Here is a 17,422-nt window from a genome sequence, read left to right on the forward strand (position 1 = left end):
GCTAAACACTTATAAGGTCCCAAAGGCGAGACCTATTGGCTATGCCAATGCTTGTTTTTCAAGCCTCGAGTCATTTAGAAAGTAAAATCCACAAGATGGCTGGCAGGAGGAGATGGGCTAATATTGGCCAAAGTATACAGGGTCTGGCTCAGGGCACAAAAAGGTGGTTTCTGATTCCAAAGAAACCCCCTTTTTACAGCACAATTGGGGGTATATCAGCAAGGTGGTGCTATGAAATTATTGCTGCATTTGCGTCCGTTTTTGGGCAAAAAGCGGCGATAATTTCATCGCCTTATCAGCAAAGATATGCTATCACGTGTTTTGCTGATTTAGCACCCCTTACAACAACGCCCAGCTTTGCATCTCTAATGAGATGAAAAGTGGGCGTTCCGTGGCCAAATAACTGGAGAAATGTCGCTAACTGACATTTCTTCAATTTGATCAAACTGCACGCTAACAGGCAGAGCGATAAGAAAAGTAGCGCTAACCACAGTTATCGCTACTTTCCTTATGCCTGCTTGCAATCTGATTTAGCCATATAATCCAATGGGAGGTGGATTACATGGCTAAGACCACCCTGCACTATCAGCAAGGTATCGCTGGTCGCAGTGCGATTATTGCTGGATTTCCAGCGATAGTCACACTGTTTTCCAGCTAACGCTTGGATCCCTATCGCATTGCAGATACGCGTTGCTGATAGCACGATATCTCCGCGATAGGAACCAGCGTTAGCCGGCGATAATTATCCTAGCGCTAAGTGCGCTTAGTGATAATTATCGCCTGGCCTTGCTGATATGTCCCAAGGTCGGTTCAAGGAAGGAATGGAGGCTCCATAAAACCGCTTGTTCTATGTACAACCCAAAGAATGATGAAGCTTTTTGCCCGGAGCCGCTGCCCCTCATCTATGTGTTTTAAATTCTATGGGGCTTATTAACAACGACCAGCGATAATTATCGCTGGCCATGCTTAGCGATAATTATATTATCGCAGGCTAACGCTGGAATTTATCGCCCTGGTAGAGGGTTATTAACAACGCATTGATCCGGGGCGACAAAAGTTCCAGAGATAGCGAGGTTATCGCCGTTTTGCAGGGAACATCGAAACGGCGATAATCTTGCTGATACGACCCACAGGTTCGTATCCTCATAATCCACCCCAATGCTGGGGATAGGTAAGTCTGCATCTTTCTTCAAAAACGAACATCTGCTAAAATGCTGGGGCAGCCTTGTAAGTATCGTAATGTGAACATCAGCGATATTTGCAAGGTAGTCCATCTGGGGAACGCCCAGTGATGCGCACTTTGCATTTCAGGCGTCGGGAAAAAGCAGGTGAGCACCCTCTTGTGAATAGGGCGATAGTTTTATCTCCGCTTTTATATCTTTTTAAGCCAAAAAAGCGGAGCTAAAGCCCTTGTAAATATGCCCCATAGTTACTTTACCTACCCATGTGAAGGCGAAAGTCTTAGTAAATCGCCCCCCGCAGTGTCTGCGATCTTTGTGGCCTGGTTAGTTCTGGCAGCGCATCCACAAACTCCTGACATGTCCTGGCGCGGTGTCAGGGTCCAGGGCTGGGGTGAAAGAGACGTCTCTAGAGTGACCCCCGACACTCAGGGGGGTCTAAGACAAGGATCCCTGAAAGAACCCGTCTGAAGAGCAGGGCCCGCCGTGCCCCGGGGGCACTGCTGCGCGGCGTGAAGGACACGAAATGGAATGATTGAAACATGAACAAAGCCACAGGATCTCACATAGGCGAGTCCTTTTGGCGGTGCCAATGCTTGTTTTAGGAGGATGCAGCCCCTCCTCCCCCCCCAGCACCTGTCGCGCCTCGTTAACTCTTTCGCTCCCGGAGTTTTCCAAAGACTCGTCGCCCTTTCCAGGAAACCAGTTCGTTTCCCAGCAAGGGGGGGGGGGGGGGGCTGTAGGAGGAAGGGGGGCAGCTCCTGGAGGGGGGAGAGGGGCTACAGGGGGGGCTGTGGGGGGGGGGAGTAGCTCCTGGAGGGGGGAGGAGACGCTAAACAGGGGCGAGGGGCTCTGTAGGGGGCGCAACGCGCAGTCGTGATCTTCCCTCTGAGCTGCCACCAATATGGTCTTCCACATAGTGCTCCATACACACCTCGGACGTTTCTAAGCGCTGGAATTCAACGCTCACGTCAAAGTTCATTTGTATTTGTGGCTGCAGGGGGGAGGGGTCGGGGGTTTGTTGTGTGTCGGTGTCTAAAGGAGCTCCGGGTGATATTGTTTGGTGTCGAGTGTGCACTTGGAGTGACAGCGCTGGCAGAGGGGGGGGGGGGAGGAGGGGGGGTACTTTAGAAGGTAGGTGATCGATAGTTGGTGGATGGTCGGTGGATGCCTGGTAACTGACAGATAGATGTCGGTGGGTGGTAGAGGGTGGGCACTTGGTGCATGGCTCGGCGTCGTTGGATGGTTGGTAGATGGCTGGTAACTGGTAGGGGTGGATAGCTGCTATGGTTGGTGGATATCTCATACTTGGTGCATGGCTCGGCGTCGTTGGATGGTTGGTAGATGGCTGGTAACTGCTAGGGGGTGGATAGCTGCTATGGTTGGTGGATCTCTCATACTTGGTGCATGGCTGGTCGCCGTTGGATGGTTGGTAGATGGCTGGTAACTGCTAGGGAGTGGATAGCTGCTATGGTTGGTGGATCTCTCATACTTGGTGCATGGCTCGGCGTCGTTGGATGGTTGGTAGATGGCTGGTAACTGGTAGGGGTGGATAGCTGCTATGGTTGGTGGATATCTCATACTTGGTGCATGGCTGGTCGTCGTTGGATGGTTGGTAGATGGCTGGTAACTGGTAGGGGTGGATAGCTGCTATGGTTGGTGGATCTCTCATACTTGGTGCATGGCTGGTCGTCGTTGGATGGTTGGTAGATGGCTGGTAACTGCTAGGGGGTGGATAGCTGCTATGGTTGGTGGATCTCTCATACTTGGTGCATGGCTGGTCGTCGTTGGTTGGTAGATGGCTGGTAACTGCTAGGGAGTGGATAGCTGCTATGGTTGGTGGATCTCTCATACTTGGTGCATGGCTGGTCGCCGTTGGATTGTTGGTAGATGGCTGGTAACTGCTAGGGGGTGGATAGCTGCTATGGTTGGTGGATCTCTCATACTTGGTGCATGGCTGGTCGCCGTTGGATGGTTGGTAGATGCCTGGTAACTGCTAGGGGGTGGATAGCTGCTATGGTTGGTGGATATCTCATACTTGGTGCATGGCTGGTCGTCGTTGGATGGTTGGTAGATGGCTGGTAACTGCTAGGGGGTGGATAGCTGCTATGGTTGGTGGATATCTCATACTTGGTGCATGGCTGGTCGTCGTTGGATGGTTGGTAGATGGCTGGTAACTGCTAGGGGGTGGATAGCTGCTATGGTTGGTGGATATCTCATACTTGGTGCATGGCTGGTCGTCGTTGGATGGTTGGTAGATGGCTGGTAACTGCTGGGGGTGGATAGCTGCTATGGTTGGTGGATCTCTCATACTTGGTGCATGGCTGGTCGCCGTTGGATGGTTGGTAGATGGCTGGTAACTGCTAGGGGGTGGATAGCTGCTATGGTTGGTGGATCTCTCATACTTGGTGCATGGCTGGTCGCCGTTGGATGGTTGGTAGATGGCTGGTAACTGCTAGGGGGTGGATAGCTGCTATGGTTGGTGGATCTCTCATACTTGGTGCATGGCTGGTCGCCGTTGGATGGTTGGTAGATGGCTGGTAACTGCTAAGGGGTGGATAGCTGCTATGGTTGGTGGATATCTCATACTTGGTGCATGGCTGGTCGTCGTTGGATGGTTGGTGATGGCTGGTAACTGCTAGGGGGTGGATAGCTGCTATGGTTGGTGGATATCTCATACTTGGTGCATGGCTGGTCGTCGTTGGATGGTTGGTAGATGGCTGGTAACTGCTAGGGGGTGGATAGCTGCTATGGTTGGTGGATATCTCATACTTGGTGCATGGCTGGTCGTCGTTGGATGGTTGGTAGATGGCTGGTAACTGCTAGGGGGTGGATAGCTGCTATGGTTGGTGGATCTCTCATACTTGGTGCATGGCTGGTCGCCGTTGGATGGTTGGTAGATGGCTGGTAACTGCTAGGGGGTGGATAGCTGCTATGGTTGGTGGATATCTCATACTTGGTGCATGGCTGGTCGTCGTTGGATGGTTGGTAGATGGCTGGTAACTGCTAGGGGGTGGATAGCTGCTATGGTTGGTGGATCTCTCATACTTGGTGCATGGCTGGTCGTCGTTGGTTGGTAAATGGCTGGTAACTGCTAGGGGTGGATAGCTGCTATGGTTGGTGGATATCTCATACTTGGTGCATGGCTGGTCGTCGTTGGATGGTTGGTAGATGGCTGGTAACTGCTAGGGGGTGGATAGCTGCTATGGTTGGTGGATCTCTCATACTTGGTGCATGGCTGGTCGTCATTGGTTGGTAGATGGCTGGTAACTGCTAGGGGTTGATAGCTGCTATGGTTGGTGGATATCTCACACTTGGTGCATGGCTGGTCGTCGTTGGATGGTTGGTAGATGGCTGGTAACTGGTAGGGGTGGATAGCTGCTATGGTTGGTGGATATCTCATACTTGGTGCATGGCTGGTCGTCGTTGGATGGTTGGTAGATGGCTGGTAACTGGTAGGGGTGGATAGCTGCTATGGTTGGTGGATCTCTCATACTTGGTGCATGGCTGGTCGTCGTTGGATGGTTGGTAGATGGCTGGTAACTGCTAGGGGGTGGATAGCTGCTATGGTTGGTGGATCTCTCATACTTGGTGCATGGCTGGTCGTCGTTGGTTGGTAGATGGCTGGTAACTGCTAGGGAGTGGATAGCTGCTATGGTTGGTGGATCTCTCATACTTGGTGCATGGCTGGTCGCCGTTGGATTGTTGGTAGATGGCTGGTAACTGCTAGGGGGTGGATAGCTGCTATGGTTGGTGGATCTCTCATACTTGGTGCATGGCTGGTCGCCGTTGGATGGTTGGTAGATGCCTGGTAACTGCTAGGGGGTGGATAGCTGCTATGGTTGGTGGATATCTCATACTTGGTGCATGGCTGGTCGTCGTTGGATGGTTGGTAGATGGCTGGTAACTGCTAGGGGGTGGATAGCTGCTATGGTTGGTGGATATCTCATACTTGGTGCATGGCTGGTCGTCGTTGGATGGTTGGTAGATGGCTGGTAACTGCTAGGGGGTGGATAGCTGCTATGGTTGGTGGATATCTCATACTTGGTGCATGGCTGGTCGTCGTTGGATGGTTGGTAGATGGCTGGTAACTGCTGGGGGTGGATAGCTGCTATGGTTGGTGGATCTCTCATACTTGGTGCATGGCTGGTCGCCGTTGGATGGTTGGTAGATGGCTGGTAACTGCTAGGGGGTGGATAGCTGCTATGGTTGGTGGATCTCTCATACTTGGTGCATGGCTGGTCGCCGTTGGATGGTTGGTAGATGGCTGGTAACTGCTAGGGGGTGGATAGCTGCTATGGTTGGTGGATCTCTCATACTTGGTGCATGGCTGGTCGCCGTTGGATGGTTGGTAGATGGCTGGTAACTGCTAAGGGGTGGATAGCTGCTATGGTTGGTGGATATCTCATACTTGGTGCATGGCTGGTCGTCGTTGGATGGTTGGTGATGGCTGGTAACTGCTAGGGGGTGGATAGCTGCTATGGTTGGTGGATATCTCATACTTGGTGCATGGCTGGTCGTCGTTGGATGGTTGGTAGATGGCTGGTAACTGCTAGGGGGTGGATAGCTGCTATGGTTGGTGGATATCTCATACTTGGTGCATGGCTGGTCGTCGTTGGATGGTTGGTAGATGGCTGGTAACTGCTAGGGGGTGGATAGCTGCTATGGTTGGTGGATCTCTCATACTTGGTGCATGGCTGGTCGCCGTTGGATGGTTGGTAGATGGCTGGTAACTGCTAGGGGGTGGATAGCTGCTATGGTTGGTGGATATCTCATACTTGGTGCATGGCTGGTCGTCGTTGGATGGTTGGTAGATGGCTGGTAACTGCTAGGGGGTGGATAGCTGCTATGGTTGGTGGATCTCTCATACTTGGTGCATGGCTGGTCGTCGTTGGTTGGTAAATGGCTGGTAACTGCTAGGGGTGGATAGCTGCTATGGTTGGTGGATATCTCATACTTGGTGCATGGCTGGTCGTCGTTGGATGGTTGGTAGATGGCTGGTAACTGCTAGGGGGTGGATAGCTGCTATGGTTGGTGGATCTCTCATACTTGGTGCATGGCTGGTCGTCATTGGTTGGTAGATGGCTGGTAACTGCTAGGGGTTGATAGCTGCTATGGTTGGTGGATATCTCACACTTGGTGCATGGCTGGTCGTCGTTGGATGGTTGGTAGATGGCTGGTAACTGCTAGGGGGTGGATAGTTGCTATGGTTGGTGGATCTCTCATACTTGGTGCATGGCTGGTCGTCGTTGGTTGGTAGATGGCTGGTAACTGCTAGGGGTGGATAGCTGCTATGGTTGGTGGATATCTCACACTTGGTGCATGGCTGGTCGTCGTCGTTGGTTGGTAGATGGCTGGTAACTGCTAGGGGGTGGATAGCTGCTACGGTTGGTGGATATCTCATACTTGGTGCATGGCTGGTCGTCGTTGGATGGGTGGTAGATGGCTGGTAACTGGTAGGGGCTGGATAGCTGCTATGGTTGGTGGATCTCTCATACTTGGTGCATGGCTGGTCGTCGTTGGTTGGTAGATGGCTGGTAACTGCTAGGGGTGGATAGCTGCTATGGTTGGTGGATATCTCATACTTGGTGCATGGCTGGTCGTCGTTGGATGGTTGGTAGATGGCTGGTAACTGCTAGGGGGTGGATAGCTGCTATGGTTGGTGGATCTCTCATACTTGGTGCATGGCTGGTCGTCGTTGGATGGGTGGTAGATGGCTGGTAACTGCTAGGGGGTGGATAGCTGCTATGGTTGGTGGATATCTCATACTTGGTGCATGGCTGGTCGTCGTTGGATGGTTGGTAGATGGCTGGTAACTGCTAGGGGGTGGATAGCTGCTATGGTTGGTGGATCTCTCATACTTGGTGCATGGCTGGTCATCGTTGGTTGGTAGATGGCTGGTAACTGCTAGGGGTGGATAGCTGCTATGGTTGGTGGATATCTCACACTTGGTGCATGGCTGGTCGTCGTCGTTGGTTGGTAGATGGCTGGTAACTGCTAGGGGGTGGATAGCTGCTATGGTTGGTGGATCTCTCATACTTGGTGCATGGCTGGTCGTCGTTGGTTGGTAGATGGCTGGTAACTGCTAGGGGTGGATAGCTGCTATGGTTGGTGGATATCTCACACTTGGTGCATGGCTGGTCGTCGTCGTTGGTTGGTAGATGGCTGGTAACTGCTAGGGGGTGGATAGCTGCTACGCTTGGTGGATATCTCATACTTGGTGCATGGCTGGTCGTCGTTGGATGGGTGGTAGATGGCTGGTAACTGGTAGGGGCTGGATAGCTGCTATGGTTGGTGGATCTCTCATACTTGGTGCATGGCTGGTCGTCGTTGGATGGTTGGTAGATGGCTGGTAACTGCTAGTGGCTGGATAGCTGCTGTGGTTGGTGGATATCTCATACTTGGTGCATGGCTGGTCGTCGTTGGATGGTTGGTAGATGGCTGGTAACTGCTAGGGGGTGGATAGCTGCTATGGTTGGTGGATCTCTCATACTTGGTGCATGGCTGGTCGTCGTTGGTTGGTAGATGGCTGGTAACTGCTAGGGGTGGATAGCTGCTATGGTTGGTGGATATCTCACACTTGGTGCATGGCTGGTCGTCGTCGTTGGTTGGTAGATGGCTGGTAACTGCTAGGGGGTGGATAGCTGCTATGGTTGGTGGATCTCTCATACTTGGTGCATGGCTGGTCGTCGTTGGATGGTTGGTAGATGGCTGGTAACTGCTAGGGGTGGATAGCTGCTATGGTTGGTGGATATCTCATACTTGGTGCATTGCTGGTCGTCGTTGGATGGTTGGTAGATGGCTGCTAGGGGGTGGATAGCTGCTGTGGTTGGTGGATATCTCATACTTGGTGCATGGCTGGTCGCCGTTGGGTGGTTGGTAGATGGCTGGTAACTGCTAGGGGTGGATAACTGCTATGGTTGGTGGATCTCTCATACTTGGTGCATGGCTGGTCGTCGTTGGTTGGTAGATGGCTGGTAACTGCTAGGGGTGGATAACTGCTATGATTGGTGGATATCTCATACTTGGTGCATGGCTGGTCGTCGTTGGATGGTTGGTAGATGGCTGGTAACTGCTAGGGGGTGGATAGCTGCTATGGTTGGTGGATATCTCATACTTGGTGCATGGCTGGTCGTCGTTGGTTGGTAGATGGCTGGTAACTGCTAGGGGTGGATAGCTGCTATGGTTGGTGGATATCTCGTACTTGGTGCATGGCTGGTCGTCGTTGGATGGTTGGTAGATAGCTGCTAGGGGGTGTATAGCTGCTATGGTTGGTGGATATCTCATACTTGGTGCATGGCTGGCCGTCGTTGGATGGTTGGTAGATGGCTGGTAACTGCTAGGGGGTGGATAGCTGCTATGGTTGGTGGATCTCTCATACTTGGTGCATGGCTGGTCGTCGTTGGATGGTTGGTAGATGGCTGGTAACTGCTAGGGGGTGGATAGCTGCTATGGTTGGTGGATATCTCATACTTGGTGCCTGGCTGGTCGCCGTTGGATGGTTGGTAGATGGCTGGTAACTGCTAGGGGGTGGATAGCTGCTATGGTTGGTGGATATCTCATACTTGGTGCATGGCTCGGCGTCGTTGGATGGTTGGTCGATGGCTGGTAACTGGTAGGGGTGGATAGCTGCTATGGTTGGTGGATCTCTCATACTTGGTGCATGGCTGGTCGTCGTTGGATGGTTGGTAGATGGCTGGTAACTGCTAGGGGGTGGATAGCTGCTATGGTTGGTGGATATCTCATACTTGGTGCATGGCTCGGCGTCGTTGGATGGTTGGTAGATGGCTGGTAACTGGTAGGGGTGGATAGCTGCTATGGTTGGTGGATCTCTCATACTTGGTGCATGGCTGGTCGTCGTTGGATGGTTGGTAGATGGCTGGTAACTGCTAGGGGGTGGATAGCTGCTATGGTTGGTGGATATCTCATACTTGGTGCATGGCTCGGCGTCGTTGGATGGTTGGTAGATGGCTGGTAACTGGTAGGGGTGGATAGCTGCTATGGTCGGTGGATATCTCATACTCAGTCTCCACAAACCAAATAAAGTCTTCAAAGTTACCTGCTGTCTCATTCACCAGCGGAGATTTTTCACAAGGCTGATTGGGTTTACCAGTGTTTGTTTTCTCTCATCTTTACCCTCTGTCTTGGCTTGCCTTTGTCAAACCAATAGTGCTGTAAACGAAAACTATATTTGGTATCTGAAACCCCCTTTCGGTGCCCTGAGACGACCCCTGTTTGCCCTGAGCTGAAATGCCCCTTCCCTTCCTGCCAGCCTCCGGTGGTTTCTCTTTCGAAAGGACTCGAGGCTTCAATAAAAGGGAGGCTGGGGCGGGGGCGGCCTCAGATCTGCCAGGACTTGGAGCCGAAGCCACCACAGCCTCTGGAAGAGACGACCCGACCCGGGCCCCCCAAGGACAAGACGAGCTGCAGGTGAGTGAGCATTGGGGGGGAGTGCAGGGGTGCATCACAGCCTCTGGGACTGAACCCACCGAGCTGCAGCCCCCCCCCCCAAAGACAGGGAAAGCTGCAGGTGAGTGAGCACTGAGGGGTGCAGAGTCCATCACAGCCTCTGGGACTGAACCCACCGAGCTGCAGCCCCCCCAAAGACAGGGAGAGCTGCAGGTGAGTGAGCACTGAGGGGTGCATCACAGTCTCTGGGACTGAACCCACCGAGCTGCAGCCCCCCCCAAGGACAGGGAGAGCTGCAGGTGAGTGAGCACTGAGGGGTGCAGGGGTCACCAGCCTCTAGGACTGAACCCACCGAGCTGCAGCCCCCAAGGACAGGGAGAGCTGCAGGTGAGTGAGCACTGAGGGGGGCAGGGAGGGTCTATCCCAGCCTCTGGGACTGAACCCACCGAGCTGCGCCCCCCAAGGACAGGGAGAGCTGCAGTGAGTGAGCACTGCGGGGTGAAGGGGTCCAGCACAGCCTCTGGGACTGAACCCACCGAGCTGCAGCCCCCCAAAGACAGGGAGAGCTGCAGTGAGTGAGCACTGAGGGGTGCAGAGTCCACCACAGCCTCTGGGACTGAACCCACCGAGCAGCAGCCCCCCAAAGACAGGGAGAGCTGCAGTGAGTGAGCACTGAGGGGGGGGGGGGTGCAGGGGTCCACCACAGCCTCTGGGACTGAACCCACCGAGCTGCAGCCCCCCCAAGGACAGGGAGAGCTGCAGGTGAGTGAGCACTGAGGGGGGCAGGGGTCCCTCACAGCCTCTGGGACTGAACCCACCGAGCTGCAGCCCCCCAAGGACAGGGAGAGCTGCAGTGAGTGAGCACTGAGGGGGGGGGGGGTGCAGGGGTCCACCACAGCCTCTGGGACTGAACCCACCGAGCTGCAGCCCCCCCAAGGACAGGGAGAGCTGCAGGTGAGTGAGCACTGAGGGGTGCAGGGGTCCCTCCCAGCCGCTGGGACTGAACCCACCGAGCTGCGCCCCCCAAAGACAGGGAGAGCTGCAGTGAGTGAGCACTGAGGGGGGGGGGTGCAGGGGTCCACCACAGCCTCTGGGACTGAACCCACCGAGCTGCGCCCCCCCAAAGACAGGGAGAGCTGCAGTGAGTGAGCACTGAGGGGAGCAGGGGTGCATCACAGCCTCTGGGACTGAACCCACCGAGCTGCAGCCCCCCAAGGACAGGGAGAGCTGCAGTGAGTGAGCACTGAGGGGTGCAGAGTCCACCACAGCCTCCAGGACTGAACCCACCGAGCAGCAGCCCCCCAAAGACAGGGAGAGCTGCAGTGAGTGAGCACTGAGGGGGGGGGGGTGCAGGGGTCCACCACAGCCTCTGGGACTGAACCCACCGAGCTGCAGCCCCCCCAAGGACAGGGAGAGCTGCAGGTGAGTGAGCACTGAGGGGGGCAGGGGTCCCTCACAGCCTCTGGGACTGAACCCACCGAGCTGCAGCCCCCCAAGGACAGGGAGAGCTGCAGTGAGTGAGCACTGAGGGGGGTGGGGGGGTGCAGGGGTCCACCACAGCCTCTGGGACTGAACCCACCGAGCTGCAGCCCCCCCCAAGGACAGGGAGAGCTGCAGGTGAGTGAGCACTGAGGGGTGCAGGGGTCCCTCCCAGCCGCTGGGACTGAACTCACCGAGCTGCGCCCCCCAAAGACAGGGAGAGCTGCAGTGAGTGAGCACTGAGGGGGGTGGGGGGTGCAGGGGTCCACCACAGCCTCTGGGACTGAACCCACCGAGCTGCGCCCCCCCAAAGACAGGGAGAGCTGCAGTGAGTGAGCACTGAGGGGAGCAGGGGTGCATCACAGCCTCTGGGACTGAACCCACCGAGCTGCAGCCCCCCAAGGACAGGGAGAGCTGCAGTGAGTGAGCACTGAGGGGTGCAGAGTCCACCACAGCCTCCAGGACTGAACCCACCGAGCAGCAGCCCCCCAAAGACAGGGAGAGCTGCAGTGAGTGAGCACTGAGGGGGGGGGTGCAGGGGTCCACCACAGCCTCTGGGACTGAACCCACCGAGCTGCAGCCCCCCCAAGGACAGGGAGAGCTGCAGGTGAGTGAGCACTGAGGGGGGCAGGGGTCCCTCACAGCCTCTGGGACTGAACCCACCGAGCTGCAGCCCCCCAAGGACAGGGAGAGCTGCAGTGAGTGAGCACTGAGGGGGGGGGGGTGCAGGGGTCCACCACAGCCTCTGGGACTGAACCCACCGAGCTGCAGCCCCCCCAAGGACAGGGAGAGCTGCAGGTGAGTGAGCACTGAGGGGTGCAGGGGTCCCTCCCAGCCGCTGGGACTGAACCCACCGAGCTGCGCCCCCCAAAGACAGGGAGAGCTGCAGTGAGTGAGCACTGAGGGGGGGGGGGTGCAGGGGTCCACCACAGCCTCTGGGACTGAACCCACCGAGCTGCGCCCCCCCAAAGACAGGGAGAGCTGCAGTGAGTGAGCACTGAGGGGTGCATCACAGCCTCTGGGACTGAACCCACCGAGCTGCAGCCCCCCAAGGACAGGGAGAGCTGCAGGTGAGTGAGCACTGGGGGGGAGTGCAGGGAGGGGTGCAGAGTACATCACAGCCTCTTGGACTGAACCCACCGAGCTGTAGCCCCCCAAAGACAGGACGAGCTGCAGTGAGACCATGCATATTTTTATTTTTGTGCCGTGAACATTCGCAATTTTACAGCAAACGTATTTTACAATACTTTGTTGCCCTGGCTGGGGCCCTAGGGCACACCAGCAACGAGGCTTGCTGAACAAGAAGGTAGCTTTCTGGACCTAGAGCTACCTTTCCCTGCAAAAATGTGGTGTAATTCCATCCAGCGAGTCTGGCTGTAGTCGTGTCTAAAATTCCTATAGATATTTACATGGGAATCACACTTTTTTGACGCTCTCCTTTCTCTCGGTACCCGCTTGACAGAATACCCCAAAACTTTCCATGCACAATAAGACTCACCGGCACACATTGTTTTGCCAAATTCATGAAGATTCGTCAACTGGCACCAAAGATATCAGTAAACAAAATGCTTTTCCTATGGAAACTAGGTCCTAACTATAACTACCTACTGGCAACCACCGGTAGGTAATATATTTATATATGGCTTTAGTTAGGTTTTACATATATATATGTATATACGGATACTCCAGCACATCAGAGCCATCAATACCAGCGATGCTGCGTACCCGGTCGCACGGCATTTTAAAGAACAACACGACAATAAAAGTGAGCTATTACGATATTTCGTGATAGATGCTGTGCATCCCCAAAGAAGAGGGGGTAACAGGGAGGCTACCTTACGAGCATTAGAAACCAGGTATATCCTGGAATTAGACAGTAAGTCCCCCATTGGCCTCAACGCCACCGAGGATTTCCATACATGCCTGTAATTTATTTTATTTATTTTTTATTTTATTTGAGTCTTATATAGCGCACGGTTACCCTTGAGCATCCCGGCGCTTGTCAAGGAATCCATCAGACCAAAGCAAAGCTGTTCAGCGTATTTAAGATGGAAAGAGATGAGTTTTCAGAAGCTTCCGAAAACGAAGAGAACAAGTCTCACGACGCAACTGCAAAGGAAGTGAATTCCACAGGGTGGCTGTGTGCACCGAAAATCTTCTACCTCCAGTGCGCACCTTATGAACTCTGGGGACCTGTAACAACAGTTTTTGGTCAGAGCTAAGAGCTCTATTAGGTTTATAAGGCACCACAAGCTTCCTTAAAGAGGGGGGTCCTTTCCCTTGAAGAATTTTATGAGCCGTACAGAGAGCCTTAAATTTGACCCTCTCTCTTACCAGGAGCCAATGCAATGCTTTTAAGGCGGGCTTAGCTGATTGTCGCCTTGATGTATTAGTCAGCAACCTAGCCGCAGCATTTTGCACCTGCTGCAGCTTACTGAGTGTGGCTTCCGGGGCACCAAGGAAAATAGCATTGCAGTAATCCAGCCTGGAGATAATTAACCCCTGGATGAGTAACCTCCTGGATGGAAAAGGGAGGAGGGGCAAGATTTTACGGTCTGAGCGAAGAAGCCCGACACACCCCCCGCTGTTTTCTTAGCCTGAGATTTAAAAGAGAGATCCTGCTCCAGCCAGACTCCCAAGCTCTTGATCTCCTGCTTGGGGCTGGGGCACTCCCCCAGGCAGCTGGGCCAGGCGGACAAGGGGAGAGAGGGAGTCTTATGCCCTAACAGCATAATCTCCGTCTTAGCACCATTAAGCTTAAGCGACGATTCGCTCATCCAGGTATGTACGTTTGTCAGGCATAGGCGCAGCGCGTCTGGATTCTTCTCCAGTTGGGACAAAGCAACCACCAGCTGGGTGTCATCAGCATAGCTTATAATTTTTATCCCAGAAGGGGCCACCACATCCTCCAGGGGGGCCATATAGACGTTAAATAAAGTAGGGCTCAACGAAGAGCCCTGTGGCACACCACACTGGAGGGGGATAGATGGAGACTTCTCGCTGCCTTCCCAGACCTGATAAGTACGGCCAAGCAGAAACGACCTGAGCCATTGCAACGCAACTCCTGTGACCCCCACATTGGACAGCCGTCGGATCAGCACTTGGTGGTTTACAGTGTCAAAGGCAGCACTGAGGTCCAGGAGGATCACTGCCACTGACCCTCCTGAGTCCAAAATGCTCCTTGCTTCCTCCACGACTGCCAAGAGGGCGGTGTCTGTGCCCTGCCCTGGCCGGTAGCCAGTTTGAGAATCCCTCAGCAAGCCGTTTGATTAGAGAAAGACGGATAGTTGTCGATTAACCAGTCTTTCAGCGATCTTACCCAAACCCAGCAACAGAGAGATAGGCCTGAAGTTGGCCAGATCTGACGAATCTAAATTGGGTTTCTTCAGAAGCGCCTTTACAACCGCTCTTTTCCAGCTTGGCGGCACCACACCCTGAGTGAGTGATGTGTTAATCAAATTCGCTATAGGAGCTGCAACAACAGATGTAGCTTGTTTCAAAAATCTCATTGGGGCTGGGTCCTCTGGTGAACCACTCTTCATGGATCCCAGCTCCTTTGCGACTTCAGCTACAGAGATTGGACCGAAGGTATCCAAGCGGAGGCCTTCTCCTGCTGTTTGATTTCCTATCTGTGCAACCTGTGTGACTTGTGGCAGGGCAGCTATGATGTTCTCAATTTTTAGATGAAAAAATTCTGCTAGCTCTGTACACTTCACCGCAGGATTATCCTGAGATGGTGGAGGCTCCGGAATTTTGAGGAGTTCCTTTACCACAGCAAAGGTCTCTCTCGAGGAATTAGAGGCACTTTTTATCCTTTCTTCAAAGAATTGCGTCTTAGCACTGCGAAGAGCGTTTTTATATGATCTTATTGCAGTGTGATAATCATCCCGGCTTGCCACCTCCCAATTTTTCCTCCAGGTTCTCTCCAGTCTCTTGCATCCTTTCCTAAGGGTGCGTAAGTCCGATGAATACCAAGGGGCGGAACCCATCCTTTTACCCCTCTTTGCTACTCTTTTTTTGGGGAGAATAGCATCCAGGGAGTTGGTTATCCACAACTCAAAGTCTGTATCGGCTGTAGCCGGATCAGCTGCTACCGGGGGGCATGAGCTCTCAAGTCTCGCAGTCCAATTATCTACTGATAGCCTGGACCAGGCCCTCTCCAGAGTGCATACTCTCGGAACGGGGGCCACTCTCGGGTCAGCCTGCAGGCTAACCTGGACCAGAAAGTGGTCGGTCCAAGGCAGCGGACAAGCGGGCAGAACTGTGAGATGTGACATATTCGTGAAAATGGGATCAAGAAGGTGGCCCTTGGAATGGGAAGGTCCCAGGTTTTTTAGGGTAAGATCATAGGCTTTCAGATCACTCAGCAGATCTGCCGCCACAGAATCAGTTTGGTCATTAAAATGGAGATTTAAATCTCCTAACAACATAAAATTAGTTGTCGCGGAAGCCAACTGCATAACTGTTTCCATCAAAGAGCCAATAAAGCTCCCTAACACTCCTGGAGGACGATAGATCAAGATGCCTGACACAGTCACCGTAGGGGACACCTGGATAGAGAACTGGCAACTCTCACAATCCAATATGTCGCTGTTCTGCGCCTTACACACCAATGTGTCTCTATATATAATGGCAATACCGCCACCCCGCCCCTTAGGTCTATCGAGATGGTATATCAAAAAGCCAGGGGGAAGGGCTTGCACCATGTCTACGCCTGAGCTGGCAACAATCCAGGTCTCCGTCAAGAACAGGATGTCCAGCTCGTGATCTTGTATCAGGAAATTAATTTCCAGAGCATGACACGGAAGAGATCTACAATTAAGCAGCGCCATTGAGAGGGAGCTTTTTCCCTTAGATGGTTGCATAGTAAGGCATGTCCTACAGGCAGTGTAGGGTGATGAACCCTTATAGGTGTACTTACATGAAGGCTTTTTTGGAGCTCGTAGCGACAAAATGTCTTCTCGGGAATACGTTATCGGTGTTTCGGATGAAACAACCAGCACTTCAGGCCCTAGGCCCGTCTGGGCCCGGACGGGCACAGACGGGCTGGACTCTGGCGTGACTCCGGCGCGATTACGGCGCGCCCGCTGCGCGTCACCGCTGCGCGTTTCCATTTGAGGATTAAGTAGGGAGCTCGTGTGTCCAGGCGAACACTAGACTGCTGCCTCGAATGGCCAGTCACGTCCCAACCTCCACCCAAGATGGCCGACACGCTTTCCCCAAGACCAGTAACCCGCTAATGGCCCGCCAAACAGCGGTGAGGATCACCAAGTTAGAGTGCAGGTAGGCGCTCTAATAGCAATACAAAAACGGCGATTAAGGCGGCAAATGCGGCGCGTTAAAACTGGGCAAAAAAACAATACTACTTAGGATACAAAACAAGGGGAACAATTTAAAAGCGCAAGCGCCTAAAATGCAGTAGTTATGCTAAGTAACGCTGGGAAGAGCAGGGCAGCGTCATGCAGGGAGCCTTGACCAATAATCAATATCTAGTTGTGGATTCAGTCCCAAATTTTGTCCACAGTCTTCTCTCATAACCTGGCCAGGGTCTAATAGCTTTTGCAGGGCTACAGCTTTAGTTGTCCCAAGACTAGTTACATGGTTTGTACTTCGAAATGCTGGGAAGTCAACAGGCCACCGTCCTGGTTTTCGCTGCACTGACCACATGTATACAGTTTAGTCATCAAAAGCATTTTTTAAGATCACTATCACAATTATTCACTTGCTGCACCAATTTGCATACTGGCTATATGACACATAGGACCACACACATCGGGTCCAGTTGTTTAGTCGCCAATCATGGCCCAATGTGGGACTGTTTTTGCTTGTAGTGAACACTCAGATTTATCACAAGGGGTCATTTGACATACAAAGTAAAATTGTGGTTAGGTATATGAGAATATAATGACTTTAAAATATAGTATTTTACAGTTATTATTACCTTGCCTTTATGAAATAGTATTGTCATTCGTTCTGTTACTTGCCACGTGACGAGTCAAATGCAGCTTCAGCAGTTTTTACTGTTTATCGTTAGCTGCACAGCACTTTTCCGCCTATTAGCCAATGAATTTAATCATGGAATTTATTGTGTTGAAATACCACAATGGGTGGTTTTTAAACTGCTTTATTGCATTTCGCATGACATTTTACAGCCGGTCCCGTGAGAGGTTATTGCAGCGTCAGCTATTTTACTGTTTAGCGTTATTTGCACAGTGCCCTTTTGCCTTCATTCATGAATTGAATCATGTAACTTATGCCGTATATTGGTGAGAAATTGGTGTACTTTATTCCATATCAGGACCACACCCTCTATCTACGAGTAATTTCCCGCTTGTACAGTCCTTCTTCATTGTTGT

General features: G+C 53.0%; 2 long non-coding RNA genes across 2 annotated transcripts in view; one reads left to right on the top strand and one right to left on the bottom strand.

Annotated features, from left to right (window-relative positions):
* LOC144819176 (uncharacterized) overlaps positions 1 to 17,422 on the bottom strand; it is a 704,861-nt gene that overhangs the window by 497,928 nt on the left and 189,511 nt on the right. The gene's annotated exons all lie outside the window — the stretch shown is intronic.
* The window catches only part of LOC144819175 (uncharacterized), a 104,190-nt gene continuing 96,308 nt past the window's right edge, over positions 9,541 to 17,422 (top strand). Inside the window, exon 1 of the long non-coding RNA XR_013607223.1 lies at positions 9,541 to 9,608. This is a non-coding gene — a long non-coding RNA (uncharacterized LOC144819175). The remainder of the gene's footprint in view (positions 9,609 to 17,422) is intronic.

This window comes from Lissotriton helveticus, chromosome 2_1 (assembly GCF_964261635.1).
Source record: "Lissotriton helveticus chromosome 2_1, aLisHel1.1, whole genome shotgun sequence".
Classification (NCBI taxonomy): Eukaryota; Metazoa; Chordata; class Amphibia; order Caudata; family Salamandridae; genus Lissotriton; species Lissotriton helveticus.